General features: G+C 41.1%; 1 protein-coding gene across 1 annotated transcript in view; it reads left to right on the top strand.

Moving 5' to 3' along the window:
• Positions 1-16,181: 16,181 nt before the first annotated feature.
• ADGRF5 (adhesion G protein-coupled receptor F5) overlaps positions 16,182-20,085 on the top strand; it is a 112,774-nt gene continuing 108,870 nt past the window's right edge. The window contains exon 1 of the mRNA XM_019985740.2: positions 16,182-16,639. The gene's annotated coding sequence lies outside the window, so the exon portion shown is untranslated. The remainder of the gene's footprint in view (positions 16,640-20,085) is intronic.

The raw sequence follows: 20,085 nt of genomic DNA, 5'->3' as shown, positions 1-20,085 counted from the left end.
ACTTTGACTTCAAGAAGCTCATAGTTTATAAGGGGAAAGAGACAAGGAATCAACCAACAGCAAAACAAGAAGAACGTTCTTCCCAGAGGAGACCAGGATATTCTGAGAGGGAGGTATCCTTTGGTTGGGAGGACCAGCTAAAGCTTCATGAAAGAGGAAAAAACTGATATTGATTTTGAAGGATGCATAAGATATCTGCAAAGGGAAATCCGGAAGAATGAATGTGTACAGCGAGCAGCTTGACTTGAGCATGAGAGAGCCTGGTAGAAGGGCATCCAAATTAGAAGCCTATTTGAAAGTCTGGACATGTTGTAATGATGGCCCAGCCCATGAGGCTCCCCCGTCCCTGGGATTCTCCAGGCAAGAGCACTGGAGTGGGTTGCCATTTCCTTCTCCAATGCATGAAAGTGAAAAGTGAAAGTGAAGTTGCTCAGTCGTGTCCGACTCTTTGTGACCCCATGGACTGCAGCCTTCCAGGCTCCTCTGTCCATGGGATTTTCCAGGCAAGAGTACTGGAGTGGGGTGCCATCGCCTTCTCCTAAGGAAGTGCTAGTAGAGCCCCAAAATGGTGGACCGATAGAAGAGACATTGCTGAGATAAAACCGCTGGGACTGACAGATGACATTAATCATGGGGTAAAGGAGAGGAATGAGTGTCCAGCCCGAGGGACTGAAGGAACGACTTCAGAAGGCTAAATGTGGAGAAAATGGCTTCATTAACACATTCGAAATACACTGAAATTCCAATATGGCAGGCAGAATAGTTTTAAAGGAGAGCATTTTGTCTTTGTGAATGAATAAACTATCCCTGAAAAGCTTGTAACTTTTGCCTTAGTCCTTCTTAATAATTTGAATGGTATGATAAAATGGCCTTGTCTTCCAAACATATTTATTTACAGATATAAATAGTAGGCTGGGTCCTAAAAGCACCCAATTAGAGATGTCCTTTAAATTATTTTCCTTTTTAAATTCATGGGCATCTTTGTATGAAAGTTCTGGGCATTTTAATAAAAACAGAGCCTATGCCTTCTAACTAGGCAACTGATTTTTATTTTATATTCAGAGTATTTTGACACTATTGGTCCAAGTTTCATAATCCACCTTCAAGATCAGCTTTGGCCAATGAAATTATTTGTGACTGTAAACTCCTGCTGCTACTGCTGCTGCTAAGTTGCTTCAGTCGTGTCCAACTCTGTGTGACCCCATAGACAACAGCCCACCAGGCTCCCCCGTCCCTGGGACTCTCCAGGCAAGAACAATGGAGTGGGTTGCCATTTCCTTCTCCAATGCATGAAAGTAAAAAGTGAAAGTGAAGTCGCTCAGTTGTGTCTGACTCTTCGCGACCCCATGGACTGCAGCCCACCAGGCTCCTCCATCCATGGGATTCTCCTAGACTCTCAATAAAGGAACCAAAATGATATACACAGAAAAAATAGCATTTATTGGAACTGGAAAATAAAGGCTGAATAAATGGAAAACAATTCACAGTTTTTAATCACTAAAATAGCCCATTGGGCTCTGGGTGATATTATTAAAGGAATAATATTATGTTCAATGTTTATCCAAGCATAATGATGCTTTTGTGGCAATAACAGAATAGTATTTACAGAAAACATTGGCAAATTTCTAGGTTAAGCAGGAATGATTTCGAAATTTGATGCTAAAGTGGCCAAACACAGATAAAATCACAGATTAAAAAATAATGAAACAAGTGATCGGTATCTGGAATGGAAAAATTTTAAAGGGATTTTAAATCAAGAGTCCTAAGATAAGAATACTGCTACTGCTAAGTCACTTCAGTCGTGTCCGACCCCATAGACAACAGCCCACCAGGCTCCCCCGTCCCTGGGATTCTCCAGGCAAGAACACTGGAGCGGGTTGCCATTTCCTTCTCCAATGCATGGAAGTGAAGTCGCTCAGTCGTGTCCAACTCCTAGAGACCCCATGGACTGCAGCCTACCAGGCTCCTCCATCCATGGGATTTGCTAGGCAAGAGTACTGGAGTGGGTTGCCATTGCCTTCTCAAGATAAGAATACTTAATACATAAAAGTTTTAAGTATGCATATCTCAAGTCAACTGAATTATATTAGTAATAAAAGTCTACTTGTATGCCTACATTTATTATACAAATTATTAAAAACTGCTAGATGAAGAAATAAAGAGGTGAACATTTACAAATGTTTTGTAGGCTTTTGCATTCTTTGTAAAGCTAAGAGTTTTGGCTTATATGAAAAGCTGACAAAAACAAAACTTTTCATTTTAGGCATTGATTTAAAGTTTGCTAAGAATTTTGCTCAGATGAAGAAAAAACACATAAACCAGAAATGAACTCAACATACTTTAAATTTGTTCCCAAGAGACAAGATTTCAACTTGAGGATAGTAATGGCATTCTATGGACAAATGTAAAGATTACTCTGTCTGAAACATTGAATAAACCAATGTAAAATTCAAGCTTGCAACCATCATTAAACATGTCATGGCAATGTTAACTGAACACTAGTAAAGCAATAAAATTTAATTTAGACAAGATGTCAATGTATAGCAGATTTAAGTCAAACAACAACAGACGTTCAGATATACACCAACTATGGTCTTCAGCAGAAAATTAAAATTCATTTTGAATGTGAGTTTCCCATGCTATTTTGTTGGTTGGAATGAACTTTATTTGGTATGAACATTTAAGCAAAACCTTGTAGAAAGAAAAGATTAGAGTTCAACCATTTCATTTTAAAAGGGTTAAGGATTTTTTTAAGGAAAAAATATTTTTATGAATCAAACGAAACTGCATATAACCTGCACAGTAAAGTGATATTCCAATAAAGTATTAAAACAAGGAAACAAAAATGTGTCAGATTAGATCAGTCGCTCATTCGTGTCCGACTCTTTGCCACCCCATGAATCGCAGCACACCAGGCCTCCCTGTCCATCACCAACTCCCAGAGTTCACTGAGACTCATGTCCATTGAGTCAGTGATGCCATACAGCCATCTCATCCTCTGTCATCCCCTTCTCCTCCTGCCCCCAATCCCTCCCAGCATCCAGAGTCTTTTCCAATGAGTCAACTCTTTGCATGAGGTGGCCAAAGTACTGGAGTTTCAGCTTTAGCATCATTCCTTCTAAAGAAATCCCAGGGCTGATCTCCTTCAGAATGGACTGGTTGGATCTCCTTGCAGTCCAAGGGACTCTCAAGAGTCTTCTCCAACACCACAGTTCAAAAGCATCAATTCTTCAGCGCTCAGCCTTCTTCACAGTCCAACTCTCACACCCATACATGACCACAGGAAAAACCATAGCCTTTACTAGACAGACCTTTGTTGGCAAAGTAATGTCTCTGCTTTTGAACATGCTATCTAGGTTGGTCATAACTTTCCTTCCAAGGAGTAAGCGTCTTTTAATTTCATGGCTGCAGTCACCACCTGTAGTGATTTTGGAGCCCAGAAAAATAAAGTCTGACACTGTTTCCACTGTTTCCCCATCTATATCCCATGAAGTGGTGGGACCGGATGTCATGATCTTCATTTTCTGAATGTTGAGCTTTAAGCCAACTTTTTCACTTTCCTCTTTCAATTTCATCAAAAGGCTCTTTAGTTCTTCTTTGCTTTCTGCTATAAGTATGGTGTCATCTGCATATCTGAGGTTATTGATATTTCTCCTGCCAATCTTGATTCCAGCTTGTGTTTCTTCCAGTCCAGTGTTTCTCATGATGTACTCTGCATATAAGTTAAATAAACAGGGTGACAATATACAGCCTTGACGAACTCCTTTTCCTATTTGGAACCAGTCTGTTGTTCCATGTCCAGTTCTTCTTTTTTTTTTTTTTTTTTTCTTTTTCTTTTCATGTCCAGTTCTAACTGTTGCTTCCTGACCTGCATACAAATTTCTCAAGAGGCAGATCAGGTGGTCTGGTATTCCCATCTCTTTCAGAATTTTCCACAGTTTATTGTGATCCACACAGTCAAAGGCTTTGGCATAGTCAATAAAGCAGAAATAGATGTTTTTCTGGAACTCTCTTGCTTTTTCTATGGTCCAGCGGATGTTGGCAATTTGATCTCTGGTTCCTCTGCCTTTTCTAAAACCAGCTTGAACATCAGGAAGTTCACGGTTCACATATTGCTGAAGCCTGGCTTGGAGAATTTTGAGCATTACTTTACTAGCATGTGAGATGAGTGCAATTGTGCAGTAGTTTGAGCATTCTTTGGCATTGCCTTTCTTTGGGATTGGAATGAAAACTGACCTTTTCCAGTCCTGTGGCCACTGCTGAGTTTTCCAAATTTGCTGGCATATTGAGTGCAGCACGTACATGAATGTAAAGAAGATTCATGTACAAATAATCCCCAAACATAATTGGTAAGGATGATTTTCAGTTTTTTATGGATCGGTGTGTTCTCTATTAGAGATTTGGGCAAATGCAACAACACAATACTATTTTCAACTTTCTTGTTACTAATGCTGCATTAAAAACTTCAAAAAAAAAGAGGAAATTTTAAAACATCATACATGTCTAAATTTTGCTTTAAGAAATGGTTAAAATCACAATATGTGACAGCAATTTATATGATAAAACATCTCACAGAATTTCTATAATAATGTTAATTTATCATATGTGATTTTATTATTTGAACAAAACATATAAATTCTTGGTTATTTCTCAATCTAAATATTTAAGACATTTATTGGGAATTCTAGTTGTCCCTTCCCCATAAATTTTTCAAATTTAAATCGATATATAAAACTACCTAGATGGGAATGCAAACTGGTACAGCCACTATGGAGAGCAGTGTGGAAATTTCTTAAAAAACTGGAAATAGAACTGCTATATGACCCAGCAATCCCACTCCTGGGCATACACCCTGAGGAAACCAGAATTGAAAGAGACACATGTACCCCAATGTTCATTGCAGCACTATTCACAATAGCTGGGACTTGGAAGCAACCTAGATGTCCATCGGCAGATGAATGGATAAGGAAGTTGTGGTGCATATACACAATGGAATTTTACTCAGCTATAAAAAGAAACGCATTTGAGTCAGTCCTAATGAGGTGGATAAAACTGCAGCCTATTACACAGAGGAAAGTAAGTCAGAAAGAGAAAGACAAATACTGTATATTAGTGCATATACATAAATATATGGAATTTAGAGAGATGGTAACAACGACCCTATATGCAAGACAGCAAAAGAGAACCAGATGTAAAGAACAGACTTTTGGACTCTGTGGGAGAAGGCGAGGATAGGATGATTTGAGAGAATAGCACTGAAACACTTATATTACCACATGTGAAATAGACGACAAGTGCAAGTTTGATGCATGAAGCAGGGCACCCAAAGCCAGTGCTCTGGGACAACCCAGAGGGATACGCTGGGGAGGAGATGGGAGGGGGATTCGGGATAGGGGGACACTTGTATACCTGTGGCTGATTCATGTTGATGTATGGCAAAATCCATAACAATATTGTAAAGTAATTATCTTTCAATTAAAATAAATAAATAAATTAGAAAAATAAAGCTATCTAGAAATGATAATGACCCAAGAAAGATTGTCTGAGTTGAATTATTATTAACATAACAAAATCTTGATAACAACATAACTTGCGATTTTGTTGCAGTTAAGACAAGAAAAATAATTTTTATGAAATAAATACATAATTGGAAAGCTGCATATATCTTTATTTTATGAGGCATCCAAACTTTATTGACTGGTCAAGAGAACACCCAGCAGTGGATAATAATAACTTTGAGCCATCTTTGATACTTTGCTGGTTTATCACTCATTTAAAAACCACTGCTTAGTATGTATTTTTAATATTATCATGATGACTAGAATTATCTCCCCAAAATGTTCATCTCCCTCCTCTGTTTAGACCAGTTTCTTTCAAACTTCAGTGTTCAATATTTAAATCTTTTTTATCCAAAATATTTAAATTTCTGCATAATTTTATTACTAAGATTGTACTTATTTTTTGTGCTTATTTTTTTTTGCATAAGGACAATTACATAGCTTGCATGGTTGGTTTCAGGAAGCCACTGGTTCATTTATTTCTTTTCTTAATTTATTTATGCAGTATTTACTATGAGAATCAAATAGTAACTCTGTATTTATAAAGTAGAGCTAAGTGTCCATGAGTAAGTTACACAATCTCTCTGAGCTTTAATTTTCTAGCAAAGATGAAAGGCCTCATATCCACCTTTCAGAATTATTATTAGAATTGAATGAAATGTCTTTCAAACTAGTATAGTATCTGGTACATTATAAGTACTCAGTGCGTATGGGCTAAGTTGCTTAAAAAGCCATGTCTGACTCTTTGCGACCCTATGGACTGTAGCTCACCTGCCCCTCTGTCCATGGGCTTCTCTAGGCAAGAATACTGGAGTAGGTTTCCATGTCTTATTCTGGGAGATCTTCCCAATCCAGGGATAGAACCAACGTCTCTAACGTCTCCTGCATTACTAATCTGCACTGGTAGGCAGATTATTTACCACTAGAATCACCTAGGAAGCCCAAGTATTCAGTAAATGGTAAAAATTTTTGTTGTTGTTAATTTTAGAAATTTTGTCTTTGTTAAATTTACATTCTGCCTTCCCAAATAAATGACTATGTTTTGGTGTAGAACATTTTTGGTGACTTCTAAACTACCTTATCCTCATTTCTACCCTATTTCCATCAGATATGGAAATATGAGGGGAACAATTGAAATAATATATATATATTTTTGGATGTGAGAGTTGGACTATAAAGAAAGCTGAGTGCTGAAGAATTGATGTTTTTGAACTGTGGTGTTGGAGAAGACTCTTAAGAGTCCCTTGGACTGCAAAGAGATCCAACCAGTCCATCCTAAAGGAGATCAGCCCTGGGTGTTCATTGGAAGGACTGATGCTGAAGCTGAAACTCCAAAAGTTTGGCCACCTCATGTGAAGAGTTGACTCATTGGAAAAGACTCTGGTGCTGGGAGGAATTGGGGGCAGGAGGAGAAGGGGACGACAGAGGATGAGATGTCTGGATGGCATCACCGACTCAATGGACATGAGTTTGAGTGAACTCTGGGAGTAGGTGATGGACAGGGACGCCTGGCATGCTGTGGTTCATGGGGTCACAAAGAGTCAGACACAACTGAGCGACTGAACTGAACTGAATAATTTTTTTCCAAATGACATTAAAGTTCTATTCAAACTCTCAGTGAGGTTAACATTCTGAGGTTAAAGTGTTTCTAAACTTAAATAGTTATAAAATTACTTAATTGCTCAGACTGTGAGCTTCTTGGTTCTTTATTCTTAGGAACAAAACCTGACTTGGAGAGACCCTGGGTTGGAATTGTCACATCTTGGGTGGTGTTGGCAGATTTTTCTCCCTAAGGTAGCTGGGGATGATTAGGAACAAAGCATGTTAAATGAAGAAGATTCTTTGTGATTCTCAGTGAGGAATCAGGAACATGTTTCTATAAATTCCAGCTGATGCGAAGAATTAAGAACTGAGAACATTGCCATTTCTGTGAGAAGAAATGACAGCTTATTGAGGCAGACAGATGGAAGTTATCCCCTGGGAATGCACTGAATCACTAGCTCTGGGGCCATTTCAACAATGATAAACCAGAGGAAGTGGTTTCAATTCAGGGCTGCCCACGCCCTGGTGTGAGGGTTCAGCGCAGGGAATCCCTGATGGCTACTTAGTTTTCCTCCATTTCTCATTCCAGAACTCAAAGGACATGAGGGTACTGAGACCTCAGTATTCTGTCTTTACAGAATACATTTTTTCCTTGTTATCTTGGCCCTAGTAAGAGGCAGTGTATTGTGGAAATCGTACAGAACTCTTAAGACCTAGTGAATTTTTCTTTGTACTTTCTATCTCACAGCTTTGGATTATCTGCAACCGTGAAAATGAGGCTTTCTAAGTTTTCCTAGTCTTTGATAGAAACCATTGTCCCTTCTCTTTATCCATCCTAAAAGCCATATGTCCTCATGCTTTTTCTTTCTCTTATTCATTATTTATTCAAACAAGTACATGACATACAGGAATATACAAAGCTGTTTAAAAGATGCAGCCAACGGATTCATGTCAATGTATGGCAAAACCAGTACAATATAGTAAAGTAATCAGCCTCCAAAAAAAAAAAAAAAACACAAAGACTGTCAAAATATTCTGACTTTTTAAATGGTCAATCCATCAATAAATTTACTAATAGGAAAAAAAAAAAGATGCAGCCAAGATGCTTACAATATAGAATAAAAGATAAGCCAGGAATATGCCAGGAAGCTACCATATACACTGGTGAGGAAAAAAAAGAAAATGTTACTGTTTAAATTGAGAAAAGTACAGCATCCTTCTAAGGGAGTAGCATAAACAGGGAAACTTATTTCAGAAGGTACTTCATTTGGGTCATTTTGGAGGTTGAAGCTGAAACTTGCTGGGCATTTGGATGTGAGAGTGCAAAACAGGAAGAGAGATGAGTTGCTTTGCATCATGCCGGTGAGAAGAATTAGAAATTGACGTGGCAGTGAGAGCATGGGAGGAGGCAGATGTCAGAGGCTCTGGAAAGGAAGGAGAGCCCAGGCATATGAGATAAAGACTTCAGGAGAATACCATCCAGGAAAATTCCCTGTGGAGTGGTACAGAGGGAGTTTACGACAGGAATTCCAATGATCAGTGCAAGTTGTTTTCTCGATTTTGATGTAATTACCCTCTTCCTTTTTGCAGACTGTCAGCAAAGTAAACTTTTCCCCAGTAGCCTCAAAGCTAATGAGGCTTTGGGGAAATGAAGTCTTTAGGGTTCAAAGGCAGGAACCAAGCGCTATATCCTGGCAACAAGCCATTTTGTGCTGCTTCCAGTGTAGCCTCCAGTGAGGACAGCTCACAGGAACTCAACTCCTTCCCCCACCTCCTTCTTTGAGGATCCCAGAGGAACAGAGGGTGGGAAGCCTGGTGAAGGATTTCCCACAATACATTGAACGGAAACTCCTGCCATTCCTTTGGTTATCATATAGGAAAGGCTGAAATCATCCCAGAAGATTGTGTGTTGGAAGAATCAAATAGGCTAATATGTCAAGGACTTGGCATATAGTAAACACTCAGTGGGTTTTGGGTGTCATTATTTTTATTATTATTTGAACTTCTGAGTTATGAAATCATAAATAGATAATATACAAGACCAAAAAGAGTTACAAACCATAAGAGTACAAACAATATGTATTCTAGAATTTTGTTCACGGGAGAGCTTACCTCTGGCATCATTTATCAGAGAAAGGCTTCTGGAAGACCTAGATTTCTTGCTGCATGAATGGACTTATGTGAGACTGAAGGATGACCTCACCTGATGCTCCATTGGCAGGGAAAAGCTCAAGGAGGTTAGAGATCAGGGTCTTGAGTGTAGGGATGCAGAAATCCTAGAGAACATTGCAGAGGAAAGAGTGAAAGCATGAGCCAGATGCCAGTGATCAAGGAACAGTGGAAGAGCAAGGGAGTGATGGCTAAGTACGAGGAGGATGGAGTGGGGAGGGAAGGGGAAGGACTTGTGCCTGAACGTACAGGGTGGGGCAGGTGTGGTGACCAGAATAGGACACCCATCTTCTGAGAAGGGAGAAGGCTTTAAACCCAGAGCCACGTTGTGTACACTGGTGGAGTGCAGAGATGCCTCAGGGTAACAATCTAGGATGCAGAGACCGAGGAAGCCCTGCATTACTAGGGGCTGTAACATCATCACAGTACCTTCTCCTGGACTGAGTGGTTTCCCTCTCACATCTTTAAAGAGATATGGTCTTTGTTTATTTACTTTTACATCTGAGATGTTGACTCGCAAGGCTGGATGTGAGTCTGAGACTCACCTACCTCTCATCCGTTATCCACTAGGAAAGTCAGAGTTCAGAGAAGTTTAGAAACATCTTACAAAGCCGCAATTTCTTCCTCTATCACTACAACAAGAAAAATTCTTCAACCCACACTAGTTTGCTGCTAAAATTCCATCAATCAAACCAACCAAACAAAACAGGATTTATGCTCAGAGGCAGAATACCTAAGTTTAGTTTTTAAAAACAAGTATCTCCTTACATCATTCAAATAAAATTATCTTTTCTTAAACTTCCTAAAGTACATATATTTTTAGTCTCTGGGAAGTTTTTAAATGTATTCATGGAGGTTTTGCTGGTTCTCTGGTGAACTGTATCAAAGAGTAGGTGGAGTAGATGATGCTGAGCTGTCAGTAAACATGCGGGTCGCTGTGTACCTGAAGGGCCCCTGAGGACGCAAGGTTTCATTTCACATGGAAAGAGTGAGTGAATCTGAGATCCAGCCACAGATAGTAATGCCATTCCATCAAGGACTGAAGACAATGATCACTTTCCCAGAGTTCTTTTCCTGATTTTTTTTTCTACCACAGTTGCAGGTGAAGGATATGAAAAGAATGTGTCTAATCTATGACTCAACATATCTCTGTTTTTTAAAATAATATTTTAGTGACTTTGATCTTTTCTTTTTAAAAAGATAAACTATAGTGAAAAACCAGCATCTCTATGACATGCTAGACAAATTTAAAGTATTAGTGTTTTGCCATTTTTCTCTTTTACACCAAAGACATAGAACAAAATGTAAAATTTTATATTGTCTGCTTAGTCCTGTTCCATATTTTCCTTTGCCTGGATTGTATTGTGCATTTTTTTCAATATATATATCATTGTGTATAATTTTTGAAACTGGCTTTTTTCACCTGGCCTTTTTTTTTCAGTTAAAAAAATTATCCATCCATGTTGACACTTAGAGATCTGGTTTACTATTCCTGTAATAATATTAAAATATTTTATTTATTTCCCTATTGATAGACATATATGTTTCTTCAGATTTTAACTATTAATAATAGTAATGAAACTAAACACCCGTATTTTCTCCTTGTATATACAGGCAAGCATTTCTCTCAGATACACAGTAGTCAGTGGAATTTTGAACTCTCCTAGACACACCAGATTGCCCTCACAAGTGATTTAACACTTACTGGTTTGAATTTCTAATTCCCCTCAAAATGCTCAGAAGTATATGAGAATTCCTAGTTTTCCAAAACACCTGGATTTATGTCTTCCTTCTTCCCTTCCTTCCCCTATCCCCCACCTCTTTCTTTTATTTTTTATTTCTCTCTTCTTTCCTCCCCTTTCTCTTTTCTTTCTTTCTTCCTTTCTCTCTCTCTCCCCCTCCCTCCCTCCCTCCAGCTCTTTCTGTCTTTCTCTCCCCTCTCTTTATCTTCCCTCCCTCCTTCCTTCTTCTGTCCCTCCCTATCTCTTTATCTTTCTGTCTTAATTTTTCCTAACACCTTTATTTTCCATGGGAGCATATGACTATGGTCTTATTTAAGGCAAACATTCACTTTCCAAGAACAACCCTACTGATCTTTCTTATATGTGTTCTCTCCTTGACAGTGTTGATATTATGGAACACACACTTCGTCTTTACCCCTCAGTGACACAATGAAAGTCAGAGAACTCCTAAGTAGTCCCCTCTCAGCGTTCCATCTTCAATGACAAATGTGATATTAGTATTTGACAATGACTTAAAAAAGGCTAATGGAACATGACTAATCTCACCTCCAGTGTAGGTGGAGCCAAAGCTGGTTGGACTGACTTTCTATTCAGGAGACTTTTTTGAGCTCATGCAGAAGGAGCCCTGTGTTTCCAGGAAGTGATCTCTGAGTATCCAGTAGATCACACCTGTTCTGTTACTTGCCATGATTGTTTGTGTCTCCCAAATCAGGAACCATTCTTCCCAGGAAAACATCCAAACTTCCACATTGAGCTCTTAGGTGTGTTATTCTTTTCCTTCAAAAAATGGAATCAATGACAAATTAACTCAAAAGTGAAAAACAAAACAAAACATAAAAGCCTTTATGTAGACCTGCTTATCTGGCACCAAGAGCTTTAGGGAGCAGACTAGATTGATTGCCTAGAACATTCCTTACATATAAATCATGTTATGTCTTTAATATTAAAAACCCTAAACTAAAAACACAACAGGTATCAAAATTAAAGAAAAAACAAACCACACAAGTATACTGATAGCAAGATATTTCTGAATGGTTGTATGTGTGATTGCAGTCTCTGAAAATAGTGTGTTAAAAATTGTCAAATACCTGAAATATATGCCCTTTGCTTTTCAAGGTCATCTTGCCTCCAAGTAACTAGTTTCATTAGGTCCAGGCATCAGTGCTTTTCTCCTGCCCAGAAGACCCGCATCCAGTTATGTTTTGTAATATCTCACTTTGAGCTTCCCAAAATTCTGCCCTTCCTGGAGCTCTGTACCCTCCTAATGGTTCCACTGAAGCAGTTTTGTCATTTACTATCATAGTCAACTTCATTCATGCTTCATTCATAGTCAACTTCATGCTTCATTCTTCCTCTGTTTTTATTTTGCATACTCAGGGAACATACAAAATTAAGCAAAATATTGAAGAAAACAGAGTTCTGCCCCTGTAAATTCCTAACATGACTTACTTCCCTGATTATCACCTGACTTTTGTTAAAAGATCATTTTCAAAAGGTGAACTCGTCAGTCTCATACAAATATAAAGCACATGACAAAGGTTTTATTTAGCTCATCTATTAATGAAGGGATGGTAAGACCTTAAAGCTCTTTCAAAAACAAATCTCAAGAGTAGGCCTGTTAGTGCAGGCAAATCAGGAACACTAAACTGAATTGGCTCATAGATGCAAAATTGACTCATATCCTATAGAACATTTGTATTTCTAGAGACAAGAATCATCTGTGTTACTATCAGTTTCTGCACCTTTCAGAATTAAAAAACAGCCAAAATAATCAAAGGTATAGACCCCCTATAGATTTGAGACCTCACATAGGGTCTGCAACAATACTTAGTGTTCTGTTGACAGGACCCTCAGTCATCTTTTAACCTTTTCACATCTTTCACTATGTTTCTCAACTATTCCACTTTCAGTGAAAGTAACACCCATTAATTAGAAACAAAATTGAGAATCCATGAAGAAAATTCAACCTGTTGGTTTAAGGAATATCTTTGCTTTATTATAGATCTCTGTTGCTTTTGTTTAGTCACTAAGTCATGTCTGAATATTTTGTGACACCATGGACTGTAGCATGGCGGACTCCTCTGTCCATGGGATTTTTCAGGCAAGAATCCTGGAATGGGTTGCCATTTCCCCCTCCAGGGAATCTTCCCAACCCAGGGATCAAACCCGCGACTCATGTGTCTCCTGCATTGACAGGTGGGTTCTTTACCACTGAGCCACCTGGGAAGCCCCTTATAAGTCTCTACATATACTGAATTACAGTTAACTGCACAAAACTAGATATTCAGAATAATACACCTTTACCTTATCTTTATAAGTATTATGTTATACATCTCTGCTACTACAGCTTTGTTCTCCAATCCAACAGCCTCAGCTGAGGCTTCTTAAACACGGCCCTTATATTTACACGAAGTGATCTTTTGGTTCAGAGAAACCATGAGAAGTAACCAGAATATACAAATACAGGCTCAGAAATTCTAGCAGGAACATTGTCACGAAGTATTCACAATTGTGAAAAGAAAAATAATTCTGTGACTTTCAAAAAGTTCCCAGACCCAAGCCAAAAACAGAAGGTAATTTCTGTGTCCTAACAGCTACTCAGTGGCACATTCCGGACTCTCTTCTGCCCTTTGGGTTTTAGAAAACATGGGTTTGACTTATTTGCGAGCACAGGAAAGGCACTGGGGAGTCATGCAGGAAACAAGGAGTTCTAGATACTTCGAGAGGAGACGACAACCTGGATAGTCACCCCTCCCCCACCCCCATCCCCCATTCCTCCATCCCCATTGTTTTGCAGCCTTCATTGGACTCTCCTGTTTCTTCCTGCCCCTCCATCTTTAGCTTTCTTCCCTCCCTTCCTTCCACCATCCTCCTGCTTCTTCCCTCTTTCCTTTCCTCTCTCCCATTTGGCATCACCTCACGCCTTCTCACCTCCAACCTCTTCCCATTTTCCTTCACCCTTTCTTACTAACTTCAGTCCTCTCTCCTCTTGGCATGTCCAAAGCTTCATTTTCTGAATAGGGATCATTTCCTACTCCTAACACAGTCCCTGTGTGAACGGGGATGGACAGCCCATGGCAAACTGTGGCATTTCAGTAACTGTTCAGCAACAGCCCTGCCATAGTGCCCGTGAAACCGCTCTACTCTGTTTGCCCGAATTTAAACAGTAAAACCATAACAACGATCTTATGTTTTCCTCTGAGTCATATGTTTTCCCCTTTTCAAAAAGTGGAGATTTGTAATGAATAATGCTCCTCCTGCTAAATCTCATCTTACACAAATCATGCCTTTCCGGGTCCTAGGCCTAGGGTAGATGCTGAAACAGACACGTTCATGATTTTATCAAGATTACAAGCGGGAGATGGCACAAGTGACAGACCTTCAGTGCCTTAAGCTCTCTTCGGAGAGAGAGAAGCATGGTCACCTAAGGACAAACAACGAAGGGGCCCAGCAATCTGAAAAGGACTTTCTAGAGGATTTGAGATTTGAAGGTGTAGGGGTGGGTAGAGGGCATCCTTCATAAGGAGATTTCTAGGAGAGGAGAGGGGTGGAGAGAGAGGGAAGGAGAAGGGTGTGAGGAGAGAGAAGAGGATTTGGGGCTCCAAGGTCAAGTGGGAGAGGACAGCCAGTGCTGGTCCTGATGGCATTGTGAGCCCTGTTCAAGCATTTGACCTTTCTCCTTAGGCTGCTGAAAGATTTTAAGCTTCAGATCGTTTCACGAAGACAGCAATTGAGAGGTTGCTCTGACTTCGGGAGGGCTTCCCCTGAAGCGACTTAACATGCACGCACTGACTTCAGGGAAGAGAATGGATGAAGGCAAGGTGGTGGACCAAAGAACACCAGGAAACCACTGGTGGGATTTTAACTCAGGGATGTGTTTGTGGTCTGTGCCTGCTCACACCTGCAACCCAGCCTCTGCCGCTTTGCACCAGCTTCTGAGTGCCCTGCCCTTCAAAGTCTGGCTGTCATTCCTCAGAATGAAATAGGCAGAGTCCAGCCTTTTGATGACAGAGCTTATTAGACCCAACATGCCCATGGTTCCAACCTTCCAGCTGGACATTATGGGATCTTTCCAAGGAGAACCCCTCCCCTACATCCTCTGCTTTAGTTCCTCTCCACAGTGCCCAGATAATTGTATTTCATGCATATTTCCTGAGTTTTTCAGATGTTAAAAACCACCACCAAATAGAGGAAATGAACTGCATGTTGATCATGAGCAGTAGCCCTGGGACCTTCCGGCTCCTAAGAATAATGTTAACCCCTGTGACCCTGTCCTGTTACCTCATCACCAGCCAATCAGAGAACTATTCTCCAGTCATCACACATCCTTCAACCTCACTCCTCATCTGGCCTTTAGAAATGCTTTGCTGAAACCCTTTGGGGAATGTGGGATTTGGGGGGGTGTACGCCCCTTGTTCTCCTTGCACGGCCCTACAATAAAACCTTTCTCTGCTCTCAAGTCCAGTGTTTCAGTTTGGTTGGCCTTAGTGTGTTTCAAGCAAACGAACTTGTGATTGGTGACTCTAAGGTCAATGGGCTTCGTGGAGATACTACCTACTCAAGCCACAAATGACTCCCGTCCTCAGAAGGGTCTCGCACTTGGTTTAAAGTTCTGCTGTTACCTTCTCAAAATTCTTTTTTTCCCCTTGATTTTTTATTATTTTGGACCTGCCACATAACATCTTAGTTCTCCAACCAGATTGAACCCATACCCCCTGCAGTGAAAGCAGAGTTTTAACCACTAAACCACCAGGGAAGTTTTTCCATTTCAAAATCCTTAATTTTTGAAGGAGTGGCCTCACATTTTCATTTTGCACTGAACCCCACCAGCTATGTAGAGAGGAGTCCTGTTGCTAGCAATCTGTAGATATTAGCCCTCAGAGAATTCTTTAAACCCTAGGGGAACATGGCCAGAGAGTTTGAGGAAGTGTTCCAGAATTAGACACAGACTGTCATCAGCGTTTCCAGGGTCAGAGCTAAGGGGGTCTGTCCCTCACTGGCAAGCCAACCCTTCCCAGGCCTGTTTCCGCCTGCCTCTGACCAATGGCTCCACGTCACGGCATCTGGAGTGCGGCCAGAAAATTCTTCAGCTCCCTACAAGAGGATGAGGACGTTCTTGACTTTTGCAGAGTTAAACACTTGGAGAAACTTCAGGAAGAAAGCACTTGGTGCAAGGTTAAGCTAGCTGGCCCACCAGTTCTGCAAATTCTCATTTCCACGATTCTTAGCATGTTTATTCTCTTCTTGCCAGTGGCCAAAGGACACGTTTCAATGTCTTATTTCCTCTAGGGAGCCTGGAGAGAAGCAACCAGCACCTAATTCAGGAAATTGTGAAGAGATTTAACACGGGCTCCTGTATAACTTCCCTCCCCCCAGCCTCCGCCCCCACCTCCAGCCACACTGAGTCCGTCGGCTTCTTCCTGCAGCAGAGACTAGATGGCAGTTCACCTCTGCTCCCTGAGGTCCCTGTGACTCCAAGGAGCTGGAGTCTGGTCTTGGGAAAACCCCACCCTCCCACGGCTGATATTGAACTGGAGGCACTTCAGTTCCACCTTCCCAAAGTGGTTCTCTGGGGGCTTTCCAATACAGGATTAAATTTCAGAAGCCTGCAAAGCACAGAAGAGAAAGGTGGGTTCCTGTAAGGATTTTCTTTTGTCTTGTTGACTGTGAACCAGGTTGTTCTGAATTGCGTGTCCACATGGCTTTTCTTGTAGGCTGTGTGTTTTCAACCTGTGTATCTGGTTGAGGCTTATTTATTTATAGGAATGTGGAAGGAAAAGAGTGAGAGGGGAGAAGACCTTTGGGGATTTTGAATTTGTGCATCTTTGGATAAAGAATGCTGACCAGCAGAGTACCTAGAACACGAAGTTGAGTCTTCTTCCCTTTGGAGGGAAATCTCATGAAAAGTTGCATTTGGAGGCTTCAGTATAAAGTAAAAAAGTTTACCACCTGCCTTTCCTTTTCAGCAATATAAGCCCCTCCTTAGATTTTTCTTTCTTTCTTTTTTTTTTTTTTTTAGTCCTTTCTGAGTTTTTTTCCTTTCAGTTAAAGATGTCCTAAGCGGATTTTCTTACACAAATATAAATAGGTGTTTCTAATTTGGGGTGCTGTTGAGTTATAAGAAATGAATAAGCACTGTGTTCAGGATCTGGTGGAGTGCCGTGTTATTTTCCAGAACTTGCTGGAAATCAATTGTTCTTCCTGAAGCTTCCTGAAGCTAGATGCAAGTGCCTCTCAAGTGATGGCTGAGAAAGCTAATTTTATTTGCTCTCTTGTGATTATCGTCTACAGGATTCTGCTTCCCTTGTTGTTTAGTCACTAAGTTGTGTCCAACTCTTTGCCACCCCGTGGACAGTAGCCTGCCGGGCTCCTATGTCCATGGGATTTCCCAGGAAAGAATACTGGAGTGGGTTGCCATTTCCCTCTCTAGAGGATCTTCCCGACCCAGGGATTGAACTCTTGTCTCCTGCATTGGCAGGCAGATTCTTTACCATTGAGCCACCTGGGAAGCCTTGCTCCCTTTAGCTGGTTGCTTTTTCAGTCCTTACTGGAGCTTGAGATGATGTGTCTACTGAGACCCAAAGCGGGGGTCAGTGGGTGGGGGGCGGTTGGTCAAGGTTTATTCAGATAACACTACACACAGCATGTTTCTATGATTTTTTTTTTTTGCCTCTTATGTTTTTATTGTTTCATTTTTGTCCTCATAAGCAACTCTTTCTCTAGGAGAAATATTTTATAGTAAGTCCATAAAATATCAGTCAACACCTGTTTATTTGAATGTTGACAGTTCTTTCCTTTACTGCTCTTTTCTTCCCTGAACTTTATTTCTTTCAGATGCTGAAAATTTCTTGCCACTTCTGTATTTCACCGCAGCCACAGTCTCCCTCCATTCTGTTCTCCATACTCTGCTATAGGGTTCTTGGGAAAATGCAATTCTGATAATGTCACTTTTCAGTGAAATACTTCCATTGCACTCCACTGCTTATAGCCTTGCTTCCTGTAAGGTTGTCCAGGGACCGGCTGCCTCAGGACAAGCTGCAGGGGCAGCTTGTTAGAGATGCTAGTTTTCCATCCCTTCCCGGATTGACAGAATCTGCATTTTAACCAGGTCCCTGTGTAGTTCACATGCACTAAAGTTTGTGAAGCCCCAGCTTAAACTCTGATCGTTATCATCCTGCCAGCCTCACGTCTCACTCCTGACTTTCCAGCTGTATCCAGTACCTTCCAAATACATGAGAGCTCTGCTGCCTGCCAGTGTCCAGGTGTGCTGTTCTCTCTGTCCCCAATAACTTCATTCATCTTTGCCACCCAACTGCCTACTGCAGGCTGATTCTCCACCTGCCTCATCCAGTCCACCTTACACTAAGTGCGCCTCAAGTCTGCGATTTTATGGCACTTAGCAGAATGCTGCTGCCATAGCCCTTAGTACATTAAATGATGGTTGCTAGGTTTATTTTCATCCTTGAGGAGTTCCTGGTCATTGATTTCTGAATGCATAATCCTTGAACCAATGCCAGGTACATAGCTTGTACTCAGTGTTTTTGAATTCATGAATGAATGAATGGATGGACCCATGAATGGATACATTGTCCCAAGAACCCCGCGTCTTCAGACTGAGATCTTGAGTTTGGAGTTTTCCAAGGAGATTGCCAACCTCTATAACATTTCCCCACACTCTCCTTTATGAAATTTGCTGGATTCTTTTCTTCACCACGTATTTTGAGTATCTCCCATGTGCCATACCTTTTTGAATAATTTTTTTTTTACTATGAATAGCTTCTCCCGGGAGGTGTTTCTCTATCCATGCCCCCCATTCTCCACCACTCCGAGACAGAGACTCACTCATTTTTCAGCAAATATGTATCGAACACCTTTCCCACACCAGTTCCAGTGTTACTCTCAAGGAATATGATGGCCGAAGACAGAGATGTGAGTCCTGCCTCCACGCAGTTGCCCATAGAGAGGGTGTGGTTTTTTATTCTCCTTGATCCTGCTGCTTCTTAAAAAGCCTGAAGGAAAACTGAAAGCCTTATCTCTAACCAAAGCTGGCACATCCAAGTAGAGACGGCAGGAGTTCGAAGGCAGAGTGATTTAGTAGAAAGAAAGGTGGGCTGTGTTTCAGCATCTGATTTAGTCCAATACCAGCAACTCCCTTGCCAAGTGAACTTGGGTGGGGCCACATCCATCTTGTAGACCTGGATTTTCTCAACTGGTGAACAAGACAGAGAGCGATAAGGAAAAGAAGCCCCCGTCTTCATGAGAGAACAGAGAAGATACTATCCAGGGACCCTATGTACTCAGGTTTGTTATGTCACCAGAGGACTTGAAAGGCAGTGCTCGGTTGTTCCCTGGGTCAGACTGGCAAAGAGGAGATCTTAAGGGAGTCATTTCATATGCCCGGGGCTTAGCCATTACATTGTCCTTGTCACCTTCCATGGAATACAATGAGGCAGTGGCTTCCAGGGAGCAGCACCCTGCAGCTTTGAGGAGTCCACTTGCATTCGCTGTTGAGTGGAGAGCTGGTTTGAAGTAGGGCAGCTGAGGAGGGAGGCAGTGTCATCCTCAGGCAATCTCTGCTTTTGGAAAGCAGCCAGAAGGGAAGGAAGTAGCTCCACCAAGTAGTGCACAAAGAATCCAGGAACCTATAAGACATCCCGGACCCCGACTGTGTGCGGCACGGCTGCAAGGACTCCCTTCCTGATTACATTGGGTTTTTTCTAATTCTTGTTCATTTCACTTAGAATCAGAGGTTGGGAGCCAGCCACGGTATCCTTTGTCCCCAAGCTTTGTACCGGCATGGAGTGCATACACAGCTGGGAGGAAACAAATACTTTCTATTTGTTCTCCAGACACAACAACTAGGCTTAGGCTGCAGCAGACTCTTTAGGCTTTTGCAAGGGACCACCCTTCCCCTGTCTGAGTCTTCCCTTCCTGCTCCATCATTGTGTGAAGCTTCCAAATGAAATGCCTTCAAGACATCCTGAGTTCCTTCTTGATTCCTATTCCTTGAGCATCTCTTTGCCTCAACATTTCCTGCACAACCACCTTGCCACCTAGCAGGCAAAGCATTTTCT

This window comes from Bos indicus, chromosome 23, assembly GCF_029378745.1.
Source record: "Bos indicus isolate NIAB-ARS_2022 breed Sahiwal x Tharparkar chromosome 23, NIAB-ARS_B.indTharparkar_mat_pri_1.0, whole genome shotgun sequence".
NCBI lineage: Eukaryota > Metazoa > Chordata > Mammalia > Artiodactyla > Bovidae > Bos > Bos indicus.
This window is presented reverse-complemented; position numbering and strand designations above follow the sequence as displayed.